Below are 16,951 nucleotides of genomic sequence, written 5' to 3' on the forward strand. Positions count from 1 at the left end.
GCTCTCTTGATTTCACATGGTGTCTACACCTGATGGATGTCTTGTAACTGACAAATATCCTTGATGGTAACTGACAAATATCCTTGATGGGCATTCCCAGCTTCCTTGATACAATGTTGTAGCAAACAATGGAGTCCAATTTAGACTCCAAGCAAGGTTTATGGTAAATCTTAAACCACTGCTTCATTATTCAGTAAGGCAGCCTAAGCCCAGGCCAAAACTCCGTTCTTTTACCTCCTGTTTCCTCTACTATGCTACTCCATCTCCTACATCTCCCAACAGGCTCTGTTGTTTATAGCTACCACTGTATCTAAGATCAACACAATAGGCTTATCTAGAAAAAAAATGTGGGTTTTTATTTACCCACCTGGAAGCTGGCAACCCTATAACAGGCCAAGAAAGTGAATAGCAAGTTTCATGGCAGAGTGGGGACTTAAGCCTGGGTCTCACAGATCCTAGTTTAATAATATAATAACATCACCACACACATATATGGTTAAAATAGCTTCTCAACTGAGAAGTTAAACCAGCAGTCCACAGAATCATAGTACACTTGTTCAGAGTTGTCTGTGTATGCTTCCCATTGAGCATTGCTGCCGAGAGCCAGTTTGGTGTAGTGGTTAAGAGTGGCAGACACTAATCTGGAGAACCGAGTTTGATTCACCCACTCCTCCACGTAAAGCCAGCTGGGTAGCCTTGTGCCAGTCGCAGCTCTCTCAGACCCACCTACCTCATAGGGTGTTTGTTGTGGGAAGAGGAAGGGAAGGTGATTGTAAGTCACTCAGACGCCTTTGGGTGGCGTAAAAAACCAGCTCCTCCTCCTCCTAGCAGTATCAAAACTATAGAAAACCGTAGTCTAAATTGTAAAATCTGAGTTCTGTGGGAACAGAGAACCTGGAGAAGAGACAGATGCATGTTGATTCCCTAAGAAACAAGGCTGTGTTGAGAAGTTTTTTTTTGCTATGGCTGATGATACTTTACCAGCCTTTTCTGATCGGCCTGTCAGCAGGAATTGTGTCCTCAAAGACTCTCAATTTCTGTCTGCAGAAGGGGCAGTTCCAGTAAGACGTCCACGATGCTCATAAACTGTAGCTCAGTTTGGGGAGGAAATTTTAAGTGGTCCATAAAACCTTTACTAGCAACAGCCGCAGCCGCCTCTCAAAAAGGCCTTGTAATAGAAGTGGTCTGGTGCCCTTGGATAAAGGCCAGCCTGGCTGGCTGCAGCTGGCAGGGCAGTGATCTCCATTCCAGGAGGATATCCCAAGGAAGTAAAAGCCCCTGTCGGCTAGGGCTGCTATCCACGTGCCATGGGAGATAATCAACTCCTCCACTTGCCAGCATTGTTATCAAGGGACTTTATTAGCACTTCCTAGCAAGCACACAGCTCCCTACAGCTTAGATCACACTGTGCAGGAAGCATTTGCATAGTTCACTTTGTCTTGATTGATCCCATTGGAACCAAGGAGGCTAGCCGCTGCAAAGAACATTTTCAAGCCCCTGCAAGAAAAAAAAAAACCCCATCTTCTCCCATCCTTTTACGTCAACCCCTTAACATGGAGCTCTCTGTAGGGACGCACTTATTTCAGTGCTGAGTACTATGACAGGTGGTTGGCACAAAAGATATGCCAGTGCTGCCCAGTGATGGACCCCTCTTCACCTCTGCCCACGCACATTTCATCAAGCTGAATCAAAGCAAGCTTTCCCTGGCCTGGCTAAAAATTGCAAGATACAGTTAAGCTGCTGGCTACTCAGGGTACTAAAGAGGAGTGTAGCAAAACCAACAGAATGGCGGGAGAACTCTCTCTTTGATAGGAGCTCAGAGGCAGAGGAATACAGATTTTGCTACTAAAATACATCCGTAAATTCAGGCAAACATTCACAACATGCTCCAAACTTGCTTCAACTGAAGAAGCTGGAATATGAGGAAGATAGATATTGGAGTCTCTGTTGGGTGGAAGGCACCAATTGGTAGAGGAGCCGGGAAGTATACAGAACTCCAGCCTCCTGACTAATATTTTAGCAATTTTTAACTTCAGATTTCCTTCTGCAAGCATGGTTGCGATTATTTAGACAGGAGATTCATTGCCCTCACAACAACCCTGTGAGGTAAACTATGCTGTGTTATACTGACTCAATAAGCTTTATAGTCATGTAGGGATATTCATAGTCCAACCACCACACCACAAGGGCCCTTCCATACCTTCTGGGCTGCTATGCTTTTAATGCAGATATGTTTAAAATCATCATTTTGAATACCTCATGCCCACAACAATTATAGGCCTATTATGCACAAGTGTTTTCCTTTGCTTTCACTCTGCATTCCCATCATGTTTTCTTTGTCATTCTGCATTGATTTTCCTCCTTTCAGTGCTCAGTTCACTTTCTGGTCACTGTTTCCCCTGTTTTTTTGAGAGTGCTTTTGCGCAGATTTCCCCCTTGTTTTGCTTCCAAGCTGAAGGTAATTCGAAAGCATACAGAGTCCCTTGGATTTCCCCTTCCACCCTTTTGCTGCCTCTTGAAGGTCACTCCCTGCCCACATCGAGTTTGTTCAGCCCTTTCTGCACCTTCCTCCATTTCCCCCCATTCACTGGTATACAAGCTCCCTTTCCCCCTCGTTTTAAATTTTTAAACTTTTTTTGACAAGTGGCATGAGACTATTGCTAGTCTCAGATTGCTGAAGAAAAAAAAAATTAAAACGATGGGGATGTTTGAAAGGAGCTGTGCAATATTTAGTTCTGCTGGTATTGATTTGAAAGGGGAGGGTCAATGAGGAGGCAAATGGTAGCATCCCCAGTGCAAAAAAGTAAAAAAGGGTTTCAGTCCTACATACAAAGAAAATAAAGGGGAGGATCATCGGTGACATAAGCAGGGCTTTTTTTGAGCCAGAACACACCGGAACGCTGTTCCAGCTGGCATGGGCAGCGTTCCAACTGCCTTGGCCAGTGTTCTGGCTCAGCCCAGGCAGCTTCAGAGAAGCTCAGCCATGCTTGCATGGCAGCCTCCCAATGTCCCACTGGCCAGCGGGTTCAGGGGGCCCAGCGGCAGTAGTACGGCAGCCTCCCAATGACAGCGGGGTTCACGAGGACAAGCTGCACTGAGCTGAGGTGAGTTGCTCCCATCTTCTTTCTTCCTCCTCTTCCTTCCCCTTCTTCCTTCCTTCCTATCAACATTTCTTTTTCCCTATTTGCTTTATTTCCCCTTCCCTCCAGCCCTCCCTCCCTCCTTCCTTCCCTTCCTCAGTGGTGGGCATTGTCTTCTGAAGGACTGCTACTGTGGCATGTGGGTGCCTTTGGAGGTCTGGTGGGAGCAGCTGCAGTTCCGCGCGGGAAGGAGGGAGGGAGGGGTGGTAGGTGGGGGACGGAAGCCAGCTACCACCAGTTCCACTTTCACTTGATTATCTGAGCTGGTATGGCCTAATAGGCTAATAAGTTAATATGCTAATATTAGGGTTGTGGTCTAATATGCTAATGAGTTTCTGCTGGGCTTTTGCTACAAAAAAAGCCTTGGACATAAGATGTAAAGAGAGAGAGAGAGAGAGACACTGGGATGGGAAGTCTAAAGTTTTGAAAACATCCTTTCTTTTAATGCTTTATTAAACAATTTTTTTGGGGGGGGCGGAATTTTGGCATTCTCTGGAAACCTAACATTAAATGGCACCTGAGACACATGGACCTTCTATGAACCACCAAACTTAAGAATCGCTTGGGATCAATCCATTTGGAGGAAGAAAGCAACCCACACAGGACAGGCTTTTAAAAAACTGCCAAGATCATGACCAGTGCCCAGAATTAAATTAGAGAATCACAAAGCAAAAACCATGCTAGTTTTCAAGGAACAGCAGTAAATTAGTTTTAGTAAGCAGTTGCACTACAGTATCAGTGAAAATAACCCCCATGGGTTTTTTTTTTTCTCAATTTAGTGGCACAAAACTAAAAAAAGCTCTCAAGAGCTTCTGCCAATGGACTCCTCCCCCATACAAATTGCAGCCCTGTGCAAAGTATGGTGGAGTTGCAGCCAGTTTTGCACAAGTGTGCATGCATGCACAAACACATGTTGCCAATGATCACAATTTGCAATGCCACTGTTAGTGGGTTCTACCATGCATTCTGTACTCTCAACATGTCATCTTCCCCATATTATGAGATCATGTGCCTCTTTCCCATTTTTCACAGTGGCCAACAACACAGCAGAGAATCCCCTAGTGCTTGGCAATATGGAAAACACTTTGTCAGTTTCAGAAAAAGTCTGGTCAATTTCATCAGCGAGTTTCCCCCTTCCCCACCTTTGCCTGTGTTCCTTTATGTTTCCTTTCATTCAACAAATTAATGCTAAAATCTATGTGCAAACCCTGAACCACAAGAATTTAAATGGAAGGTGCTTGCTGGATGGTACTGTGCAGCTGTAATAAAGCAATTGCATAATTTTTTTTAAAAAAAACAACAACTTTGGACACTACCACCCTCTGCACATCACAAGTGACATTCCACTCTGATTTAGAAAAATGTGTTTTTAAAAAATTGTAGCTGCAGAATAAATACACTGGAGGGAAAAGAATGGTGCATAAGGTGGGCACAGAATCAAAAATCAAGATTAAAGGTTTACTGCTCTGAAAATCTGGAGTAAGATGTGTGTGCGTAATGGGCCATAAAATGAACGAGAAAGGGCAATAGCAGTCTAAGAATTCTCAATGTGAAACAGAACTGCATGTCAGAAAGCTTAAATCTCCTTTGTGGCATGATCATGGCTATCCAGATTTATCCCCAGTTCCCCGAGCTTTCCTAATGATAAGACTGTATCAGTGTAAAAGCAAAGCTATTAACGCATGTCAGAGGATGGTAGCACTGTATGGAGGCTAACTTCTGGAATCACCTGCTGGGAAGCAAGGCTGCTGCTTTATTTGCAGAGTTAATACAAATCAGAGCATTACACTTTTCTTGCAGATTTTGAGTTATTTTGTTGTTGTTGTTTTTTTAAAAAAATACATGCACACACCAGCTCTATAGCTGCAACAAAATCACTGCAGATTAAATGAGTTTTGGTGAGAGATTAAAAGGAAGGTAGAGACTGGGTTTCCCTGAAGACCTTTCCAGGTATAGGCAGCAGCGCAAAGGGAGGAGGGAAGTGGGGGAATGGAACAATGGGCAGTGATCAGCTTGCAGAGACAGAACAAGAAAAGGAATCAGGGAGATTTTTTTAAAAAGGAACATAGTTGGGGAGGGAGCAAAGAGAAACAACTAAACTGATGGCTTTTGCAGGTAGCAGCAACAGGTCACCATTGTAGTAGCTTCAACTCAGTGCCTTAGCTTCAAGTTGAAAAAACCCACCACATTTTATGAATGGACAAGGAAACATAACTTAAACAGAAAATCTTGTTTTCTTCCTTCCTTTATGTTTATAAAGGAAGAGAGCTAGTTTGGTGTAGTGGTTAAGTGCATAGACTCTTATCTGGGATTTGATTCCCCACTCCTCCACTTGCAGCTGCTGGAATGGCCTTGGGTCAGCCATAGCTCTCACAGAGTTGTCCTTCAAAGGGCAGCTGCTGTGAGAGCCCTCTCAGCCCCACCCACCTCACAGGGTGTCTGTTGTGGGGGGAGAAGATATAGGAGATTGTAAGCCGCTCTGAGTCTCTGAGAGAAGGGTGGAGTATAAATAAGCTATCTTCTTCTTCTTTATAGATGGAAATAAAAATCAAGCAAACTAAGGCCTGCAGAGTTCTTGTTTGAGCATTTCTTAAACAAGAAGGTCCAATATTTCTAAAACTCTAGGCAGGATGAAACCCTTCTTTTTTCCACTAGTCTAATTTGGTGTGCAAAGTCTTAGCCCAACAATTATGCCCTACCTCCATAATTCTCCCACACAACAAATCCTAGCCCCAGCTCTATTCTACATTGCCCCCCCCCCTTTTCACCCATCCATCTGCCACTGAACTAATTCTTTATTTTGCCTGATTTTGTTTTATTTTGCCTTCACAAAGGATCAATAAGATCAGAAATGGAGACAAGGACAAATATAAAGTCTTAGTAGCCTAGATTTGGCCTACAGATTTCCAGCTACAACATGCTAGGTTATAGTTTCTTTGGGTCTGTATAAAAAAACAGTATTTCCAGGGAACTAGAAATAGTTTTGTAAAACTGCTGTTGTCTGCAATACAAATTTATACCTGCTTCACAGGCTGGAGATGCGTTTTGTGCACTAGTTTAGGAAAGCCAAGGCACCACTTTCTCCCAGTATTGCCACCAGAGATACATGTAAGGTTTTGAGTGATTGTTTCAGGTAACTGTTGTAAAGTTACCCCATGATAAGTAGTATGCATGTATACACATATGCACACTCACATGGCACACACCTCACAAGCAATGCTCAAAGCAATTTTGGATTAAAAATGTTTAAAGTTCCTGATAGCATAAATGCATATCTGTATACCCATATACAATGAACTGTGTATTTGTTACATTTTTTATCCTGACCTTTTTCCAACAAGGAACTTGTGTGCATTATTCTTCTGTCATCCATTTTTCCTAGTGAGGTAGGTTAGATTGGGACAGTGGTGGCTTCCACGCAGGGAGGGGTTTGTGTGGTTTCCCTGTTGCTGGTGTGGCTGCAGATAAAGCACAGCAGTAACAAGGCTTCCCCCCCCCCCCCCCATGATAAATTTCCTTGCAGTTTCACTGACCTGATTCTCCAGCAGTTGCTACCCTCTCCTCTGGACTACTAGCACTTTTGCATTTTTTAAAAAAAATGGCTCTAGAATATCATTATGTCAATATAGCAGTGTATCTATAAGTGTAGCAGGTTCTCTTAACTCCCAGCTTTCATTTTTTTAAAAAAGCCTCTTCCATTGTGAAGATATGCCTTTCCCCTTATATCTCCACAAGGGAAGAAGCTACAGACTTACTTTTTCCAAACATGTTGGATAGTATACTTTAATGATCATTTGAAAATGGATTTTCCTGCTTCCAGTCACAAACCTTCACAAAAGTGCACTGAAAGTGCATTATCCAACATGTGTGAAAGCAGCCACCAGGGTTACAGCAATATATCAATATAATCATATTCAAATGCTGATTAAAAAAAACAAAGCAAAGCAAAACACGATAGGTGAGAGGGGGTGGAAATGGCAGCCATCTCAACTTCACTGCAATTTCTTCTAAAAGTTCAGAGCAAAGATGATCTGGGAAAGATTGGAGAAAAACTGGGGAAACTCAAGGTGCACAGACACAGAAAAAGCAGGGTAATCCCCCCCCACACACACACACTTCCCAGCAGCATTGATACCAGGGCAGATAACCTGTGTGAAAATGGCCAGTCACATGAGCCTTAGCAATAGGGGAGAGGAGGCATGTGAATGGACTGCTAGAGCACTCTCCCTTACACTGATGCCCTGCCAGTTGACAATACAGCACAGTCAAGTTGACCATTTCACTGATTTATATGAGGCTAGGGGATGTGGCTGCATTTAGAGCAGGAATTAACAGGCTTTTCCTCCCTGCCTGCCCTCATTACATTAGCAAGATATCAGTGGTGGATAGGACTGTCAAGGTTTGCCAAGTTCCAGGCAGGGCCTGGAGATCTCCTGGAAGTACAATTGATCTTTAGCCTATAGACATCAGTTCCCATTAAAAAAAATAGTTTCTTTTGAGGATGGACTCCATGGCATTAGAGCCTTCTGAGCTCCCTCCCCAGGCTTCACCCCCCAAATCTCCAGGAATTCCCCAATCTGGGGTTAGTACCCTAGTGGGAGTTCAGAGCCAGTAGTATAATATGTTCTTACTGCTGTGCAAAAATGATTGTCTGTGCAGAGGCTTCTGATCTTCCTTTGACTTGATGGTTTATCCTTTTCCTTCCTCTTCAATTGCTCCTGCTGATTCAGGCTATCCTTGGGAGTTGCTGGGCCCTCCTAAAGGTCTTATTTTCATACATCACATTTTCCTATCTTTCCTTGCAGAAGCAGCATATTTTACAAGGCAATAGCTGTTCCCTGACCTTCCCTTGGGACACAGACAGGGGCCGCCATGTGGGCACATTCCCCTTCACTTTGATCTTGGCCAGGTTGGCCTGTCCTCCCGGCAAACCTCATTTATCACCCACTTCTCTTACGTAGAATGGAAAGCACAATGGGGCTGACATCGTTTATCGCTGTACCATTATTGATGACCTTTCAAAGCTTGCTCAGGGCATCGCTCCACTCCAATACTCCTGAGTTACAAGGTCATCAATTATCCAGGTAAATAAATGAGGTGTCCAGAGCCCCATCTTTTCTTTTCCCCTCCCCCAGTATTATACTCACAGTTCATATTCTTTTAACCTCCATGCTAATTTTCCCTTCTGGCCTTTTCTGTGGAGTTTGGGGGATGATGTAGGACTAGTTTAACTACCTTATGGAACCAGAAGCTTGAAATACTTTGGGAACCAAGAGTCAGATACACTGAAGGTGAAGATGAAAGGCATCACTGAAAGAATTACTTAACTAGAATAGATTCATGTATGTTAATATTGTCTTTGCGTAATCTGAAATATAGTCTTAGTCAAAACTCTATGAAGTCTACGTACAAAAGAATTCATGTAGCATACAGGAAAATGAAAAGGGTATCATTAGCTATAGGATAGCCAATTTCGGGACATCTCACAGTATCCATGCTATATATTCTATGCTCACTGAGCTAAGGTGTGAGGGAGGAGAATAAGAAGCATAAGTGACTGCAAAAACAAGTCATGCAATACCTTTTATCAGGGCCAATCAAAATAGCTGGGATTATGACTTCCATCCTAACTGGGACAGTTTACCCACATGCAGAGTTTTACTGTTACTTCTGAAAAACCCAGGTGGAGAATAGGGATGAGCAATATAGACACCATGTATACATTAACAGTAGCACTCAGGGCTTTTTTTGAGCTGGAATGCACCAGAACGCTGTTCCAGCTGGCATGGGCAGCATTTCCGGCTGCCTTGACCAGCATTCTGGCAAACTCCAGGGAGCTTCAGGGGGCTCAGCCATGCTTGTGCATCAGCCTCCCGACCTCGCGCTGGCCTGTGGTGGCTGGGAGGTCCAGCTGCACCTGCGTGGCAGCCTCCCAACCTTGCACTGGCCTGCGGTGGTTGGGAGGCCCTGCTGTACCTGTGCAGCAGCCTCCTGACCTTGCACTGTCTGGTGGGGGTCAGGAGGCCCAGCCACGCTAGCACGGCAGCCTCCCGAGGACGGCAGGGTTCAGAAGGTCAACCTATGCTGAGTTCAGGTAAGTTGCCCCCATCCTATTTCTTCCCCCTCTTTCTTCCTTCCTTTCTTCCTTCCCTCCCTCCCTCCCTCCTTCCTTCCTTCCTTCCTTCCTTCCTTCCTTCCTTCCTTCCTTCCTTCCTTCCTTCCTTCCTTCCTTCCTTCCTGTCTTTCCAACTCTCTCTCCCCTTTAATTAATTAATTCATTTTTTCTTTGTCAGTCTTTCTCTATTTGCTTTATTTTTCACTCCTCCACTCTTTCTTTCTGTCAGTCTTTCTGTCAATATTTCTTTTTCACTGTTTGCATTATTTCTCACCTTCCCATCTCTCCCTCTCTCTTACTCTCTCCCCCTTTCATTCATTCATTTTTCTGTCAGTCTTTTTTTCTCTGTCTATTTGTTTTATTTTCCACTCTCCCACTCTTCCTTTCTTTTTCCCTGTTTGCCTTATTTCCCACCCCCTCTCCTCCCTTCCTTCTTTCCTTCCTTCTCTCTCTCTCTCAGTCTTTTTCTTTCTTTCTTTCTTTCTTTCTTTCTTTCTTTCTTTCTTTCTTTCTTTCTTTCTTTCTTTCTTTCTTTCTTTCTTTCTTTCTTTCTTTCTTTCTTTCTTTCTTTCTTCACTACACCATGCTGGCTCTTGTGACTAAGTAGTGTGTTGGAATTTGTTTTTTGTTTTTTTTCTGGGATGGCTATATATGTATGGCTATATATTTGTGGACTTTTTCCAGTGCTAGAATATCTTTTTTGAGGTGTGGTGACCAGAATTGTACACATTATGCAAATGAAGGTGATGTCAGAGCTGTGGCCTTGCATACTAATGAGTTCCTGCTGGGGTTTTTCTACAAAAAAAACCCTGGTAGCACATTTTCTTGGCTTACTTGAAGCAAAAACAACAGCAACCCAAGGAAAACTCTTCAGGAATTGCCCTATAAGAGTCTGCAAAGACCAATAGCCCAGAGATATGATCTGCCTTTTTTTACCTACAGTGAAAGGGTTAAATTCAGTGGCTCAGCAATGAAGGCTGATACACAACACTTCTCCTTAGCTACCTGCCCAAGATCTCATGCTAAGCTTTAGATTGTTTGGAGATTGTTTCATACCCATCTCCAAAACAAACAAGAGGGGAAAAAAAGCTAACAATTTATTTTTAGAACTTTAATCTAGTACCTTTGTCACAACTCCTGCAAAAGAAAAATGTGTTTTAAAAAAGGAAAGAGATATCAAAGCCAGAAGCTGCTGCTGGACTGCTGGGCAGGGACCAATCTGATCAGATGCTTTAACCAACACTCAGATCTAAAAACCAAACATACCCAATACCATGAGGAGGAGGAGAAATTGGATTTATACCCTGCCCTTCACTACCCAAAAGAGTCTCAGAGTGGCTTATGAACTCCTTTCCCTTCCCCTCCCCACAACAGACACCCTGTGAGGTAGGTGGGGCTGGGAGAGCTCTCACAGCAGCTGCCCTTGAGCAGAACAACTCTGAGAGTTATGACTGACCCAAGGTCACTCCAGCAGTTGCATGTGGAGTGGGGAAACCCAGTTCTCCCAGATAAAAAGAGTCTGTGAACACTACACCATAAAAGTGAAGATCTTTATTTAACACATCAAGCTGATGAGTAATGTCACACAGCATTCCAATTTTTTTCCCCTGACCTCACCCATTCCCCACCTCACCCCTCTATTCAGAGACTAAAGACTTGCATTCTTTGGAAGTTAAAACTTTAAAAATAACAGTTAAAATGCAGTGCTAAATCCCTCAACATTTTGGTCTGTGCAAAAAACCCCTGTGACCTGGACAGTGTTCCCTCTAAGCTGAGTTAGTGTGAGCTAGCTCACAGTTTTTAAGCTTCTGGCTCATACGTTTTTGTCTTAGCCCAAGAAGGATGGTCCCAGAGCACACTAAGTTATGCAGTAGCTCACAACTATAACGCCAGTAGCTTTTTGCTTTTTGCTCACAAACCTCTGCAGCTTAAAGGGAACACTGGACCTGGATGAGCCACACTAGCCCAATCTAATTAGACCTTGAAAATTAAGCAGGGTTGGACCTGGTTAGTATTTGGATGGGAGACCACCAAGGAAGTCCAGGGTTGCTATGCAGAGACAGACAATAGCAAATCATGGCTGAATGTCTCTTGCCTTGAAATCCATAAGGAGTTGCCAGGGCTGACTCCAGGTTTTGGTGGGCCCTAGGCAGACAGTACCCAGGGCCCCCCATCTGCCCACTACCAGCTCCACATACCTTTCTTTCCATCACCCCCCACCTGCTTGTGCATCCTTCTGCTTGCAAGCCCTCCCACGTTCCATGGTCAGTTTCCTACACCACTCTGCCACTGCCATCAGGAGTACCACCACTGGGCACCACCCACATGGACTTCCTCAGTGACTCTGGGCAGTTGGAAGCATAAGTACAGACAGGTGGCAGATGAGGTATGCAGGTGAGGGTCAGTGACAGTGGGCCCCACCAGAAGTCCTGAGCTTTGGCAGCTGCCCCACTTCAGGGTATGCTGATGCTGGCCTTGGAGGTCACCATAGGTCAGCTGTGACATGATGGTACTTTCTACAGCCAAAATTATTTTATTTTTCGATTTATACCCTGCCCTATCCCGCAAGTGGGATCTGGGCGGCTTACATTAAAACCTTACAGAAACATTAAACAAATCCCATCCAGACTAGACAATATCATGATTACAGAATCTGTAAAATTACAGAATTATCAAAGTAGTATTCAACTTAACTTAAGGACCAAGATGGTAAGGTGCTAATAAAGGGCTGGGAGAAGCGATCACTTCCTGGAGCGTCGCGACCTTGCAACAGTGATCCATGCAACGGTCACCTCAAGATTGGACTACTGTAATGCCCTCTACTTGGGGCTACCTTTGTGCCGGACCCGGAAGTTGCAGCTAGTGCAGAACGCGTCGGCCAGGCTACTATTGGGGCTCTCGAAACGGGAGCACATACGGCCGGGGATGCGCGGACTGCACTGGCTGCCAATTACATACCGAGTCCAGTACAAAGTGTTGGTCATTACCTTTAAAGCCTTATATGGCCGAGGACCAGCCTACCTAAGGGACCGTCTCTCCCCATATGAACCCCAGAGGGCACTGAGGTCAGTTGGAAAAAACAAAATGACTATCCCCGGGCCGAGAGAGGTCAAGCTCCAAAACACCAGAGCACGGGCCTTTTCGGTTGCGGCCCCTGCACTGTGGAACCAGCTTCCGGAGGAAGTGCGGGCCCTGCGGAACCTTGACCAGTTCCGCAGGGCCTGCAAGACCGTCGTTTTTAAACAAGCGTACATTGACATCGACTGCTGAATTACTCTGAATAATGAACCGCCATCTATATTACTATGGAACTATTTAAACTGGCAGAACCAGCGCCAGAATATCTTTATTGCTGCCAGATATATTTAACTTAACTTAAATTATGTATTTTAATTCAATTTACTGGTTTTTATATGTTTAATTTTAATTGTTAAATTTAAAGTTTTTATCTATTAATGTAAATGCATAAAATGTTGTTAGCCGCCCTGAGCCGCCTAGGCGGGGAGGGCGGGATACAAATAAAATCTATTATTATTATTATTATTATTATTATTATTATTATTATTATTATTATTATTATTATTATTATTCAGGGGACACCTGCTGGATCAACTGAAAGCCTGGCGGAAGAGCTCCGTCTTAAAGGCCATGCAAAACTTGGATCTCCAGCAGAAGCTCATTCCACCAAGTGGGGGCCTGGACCTTGTTGAAGCCAATCGGGCATCCTTAGAACCAAAGATCACAAGAAGATGTTGTGCAGCTGACCTCAGAGCGGGTGGGGGAGGGGGGGCTCATATGGGGAGAGGTGGTCCTGAAGATATGCAAGGCCCAGGTTGTAAAGGGCCTTAAAGGTAAGAATCAACACCTTGAAATGGATCAGGCACTGTTATCAGTTCTTTTAAGTTACCAAACCCAGCACTCCAATAGAATGAAAGCCAATAGCTATGGCAGTTGTGGTAGAAGCTGCTTTAATATCTTGTACTAGAAAGAATCAAGAAAATCACTAGCACAAATGGCACAGAATTTGGTTACTGAGCTTGCATGATATTTCAGAGATCTGCAATCATTTTCATCACTTCCCGTGATCATAAAGCAAGGATACCCTATACAAAATTCAAAGGTAATGTACTCCCTTAAGCCACTGTGCCCAGCCTCTCTTGCTGACCCTTACATCTGGAAGTCTTTCCCATAATGCTCCTTATTTCTTCATACCTGTCCTTAAAGCTCAACTCTTCCACAAAGCTTCCTACCCATTAGTCCTCATTCCTGATTTAAATGAAGCCTAAGTACATGTAACTTAATTTCCTCATATTCATCACTGGTAGCCTTGTCCCTTTCTTTATCCTTTTGTTTAAATTTATATTGTACACTCAGAAGGACATTATGTGCCTCTCTAAAGGATGTACACACTGATTGTATAACAGTAACAATAACACCACTTTATGCCCTCACATTTTATCACACAAATATAGGTTCCTCCATATTTTGAATGTACTCTGAACAGCATTATGTCAAGTGAATTGTGTGGGCAGAGTACAGAACCATTTCCTCACTTTCGCTTTAATGTTGAGGTAGTAAAGAAACAAAGCCGAAAGACCTTGCCTGCATTGTTAAGATGATAAGGCTCCATCCCTAAACTTAGCCTCCATGTAGGAATCAATGGCAGGCCTCTGGCTATCAGCATCACTTGGGAAGAGATCTCTATTGAGATGTAGATTTTGACTTTTTCTGCAGGTGACAAACTTTCCCTGAAGCATGAACAGGAACAAAGCTTTCTAATTACCAGCAGAGATAGGAAGAAGCCAGGGGGGGAAAGGTCAGGGCTTATGTGATGCAGTTGTGGGAGGGGACAGTAGGCTCATACTGTTCTGTTGGCTAGGAGACTTTGGAAGGCAAGTGTCAAATCTTCCATAAGCAGCTTGGAGGGAATGACAGATGATTGACCTTGGATGCTGGAAGGAGGCAGCTTGAGGACAGAGCCCCAACTGCGGTTTGAAGGATATTTTGGGTCCTCATTTTTCAGTCCATTTTTTAAAAAGTACACAAACACACAATCATCACCAGTCTTATCTCATAGCCCAGCATCCTTCATTGTCCAAGGGCAAAGCCTTTCTCCTAGACTATAGAAAGGACCAATTCTGCTTCAGCTGATAGGACCAAAATATTCACAGAGCTATGTGAGGCGGTGGGGGGGGGGAGAGAACTAATGGGAGGGAAGGCTATTTTGTCCAGTGCTCACATTCAGCACACATGAAACAATCACATAGCACCCCTGAGTATGCACAGAGTATTGCTTACCATGCAGAGATGACTCCTCCTCTCCATACCTAGGTTTATGGAAAAGTGCTGGAAGGTTAAGGGGTTCACTTCCTGACAGGTTTGAGACTTAAAAAAAAATCCACTCTCTTTTGGGCTCTTTAAAAAACTGATGAAGATGAAGATGCACAATCAAGTTTGTCATGAGTTGTTTAAAGCAGAATTCTGCAATTTCTGAGACACAAAATCTTCATTTTAAGTGGACTGCTGGACACAAGAATCCCAGCTATCTGCATCTGATTTGTCCACTGGTTTTCACAATGACTCTAGCATACATACATCCCCACCCTGTTTATGAATGGGAAGGGAGTAGTACATTCACTAGATTTACAATTCAGCCAGGTGCAGAAAGGTAGACAATCCTATTAAGCCTACCAATCAGAAAGCAGATGACTCTAATGGAAAAATAAACATTTACAAGCCAGGGCATAGTGGTAAATTAACTTCTCTATCCTGATTGCCACATGACAGTTACTCAGTCACCAGGTGGAAATGGCTAGCAGCTCGTGCCCCAACACTTACTAGAGAGGAAACACCTTTACAGCCCCATGCCTCTGAATGTACTATTAGAACAGTCCCTTCATACAGGAAGATAGTTTGAGAGCAGAATGGCAGTTGGCCCGGGATGTTTGGGTGGAGTGGGAAACCATGCAAGATGCTGGAAAGCTAAATATAAGAGCTGGATGAAAGTTGGAGTCACTTTAAGAATGTTTTTATTCCCCACATAATCCACTCATAATTCCCCACATAATTCTAGCAATTTTTGGAGGAGGGCTGTGACCAAGGGTGGGAGACTTTGGAAGGCAAGTGTCAAAACTTCCATAAGCAGCTTGGGGGGAATGACAGATGACTGACCTTGGTTCCTTGAAGGAGGCAGCTTGAGGACAGAGCTGAAAGCAATGGGGGCCTTTAAAGTGAATTGGCATTTGACATCATGACGCAGCCAAAACTGACTGACTAGGATACAATGCCATGATGTCACCAGACTAGTTACAAGACTCTCAGCTGGCTGGGAGGGAAGTTCCCCTCCCAGGTTCAATCCCTGGCATCTCCAAAAAAGGGTCCAGGCAAATAGGTGTGAAAAACCTCAGCTTGAGACCCTGGAGAGCCGCTGCCAGTCTGAGAAGACAATACTGACTTTGATGGACCAAAGGTCTGATTCAGTATAAGGCAGCTTCATATGTTCATATGTTCCAGAAAGGAAACACGGCTTCAAAAGAAAAAAGCATTAATTTGTTGCTGAGAAACAGACTGTAGGCATAAGGAAAGCCTTTGGACAGTTTAAGAAACATCCAGCATAGCCTTACCATGGTCCTTAAGTATAGCATAGGGTTGCCTTGTCTGACTCAGGAAATATCTGGGGACTTTAAGGGTGGAGTCAGGAGACTTTGGGGTGGAGCCAGGAGCAAAGTTGTGACCTCTGAAGGGATTTCTAGCCACCACATTTAAAGGGACCACATTCCTTTTAAACACCTCCCTCCATTGCAAATAATGAAGGATGGGGGCACCTTCTTTGGGGACTCCTAGAACTGGACCACCTGGTCCAATATTTTTGAAACTTGGGAGGTGTTTTGAGGAGAGTCGCCAGGTGTCATGCTGATAATTTGGTGCCTCTACCTCAAAAAACAGCTCTCCGAGCCCCAGATACTCACAGATTGATTCTCCATTATACCTTATGGGGACAGGTCTCCATAGGGTATAATGGAGTGCCCAGTGAACTGCCCCCTCACTTTCTAATAACCCTGAAGTGGGGGGAAGGCCTCCAAACTGGGGAATCCCCTATCCTCAGCTGGGGATTGGCACCCTTAGAACAGCATGGGTCAACTGGAGTGGTCCTTGTAGCAGATTTCAGGAGATGGGGAGTAGATGGCTTTGAGAACTGTAAAGGTCAAAGGAGAATAATTGGTTAATAAAAGGTGAGTAAATATACTGCAAGCACCTTCCCCTGGATGGCTGTTTTTTCCTCTTCAGCCTTAGGACAGAAGTTATCTATTTTCTTTAGCAATGAGAGAAAATCTAAGGAAACTCAAGGGCTAGATCTTTTGCACAGCCTGCATAGAGTTATTTTGAAAGGGATTTCCTTTCTTCAATTGAGCATATGGGCTCAAAAAGTCACTCCCAGATAGCATCGCCATCAGCACCCTATCTTTGCCACCCCACTCAAAAGCAAAACAAAAAGGGCAATTAAAAAGTAATCACCAAACCACCTTCCCCTTCTCTTCTGATTTGCATTCTTCCCTTTCTTGTTTATAGCAGATAATTGTGGGCACATCTATTAATCTTTGTAACTCACTTTGTTCCGATCACATTTGTCTTCCCCTTCTTCTATCTGTTCCCCCTGCTGAGATCAGGATTTTAAAATTCCTTCTGGCTATTAATT

At 43.9% G+C, this 16,951-nt stretch overlaps 1 protein-coding gene across 4 annotated transcripts in view; it reads right to left on the reverse strand.

Moving 5' to 3' along the window:
* Positions 1–16,951, reverse strand: part of SDK2 (sidekick cell adhesion molecule 2) — a 487,588-nt gene that overhangs the window by 318,570 nt on the left and 152,067 nt on the right. The gene's annotated exons all lie outside the window — the stretch shown is intronic.

This window comes from Heteronotia binoei, chromosome 13, assembly GCF_032191835.1.
Source record: "Heteronotia binoei isolate CCM8104 ecotype False Entrance Well chromosome 13, APGP_CSIRO_Hbin_v1, whole genome shotgun sequence".
NCBI classification, from domain to species: domain Eukaryota; kingdom Metazoa; phylum Chordata; class Lepidosauria; order Squamata; family Gekkonidae; genus Heteronotia; species Heteronotia binoei.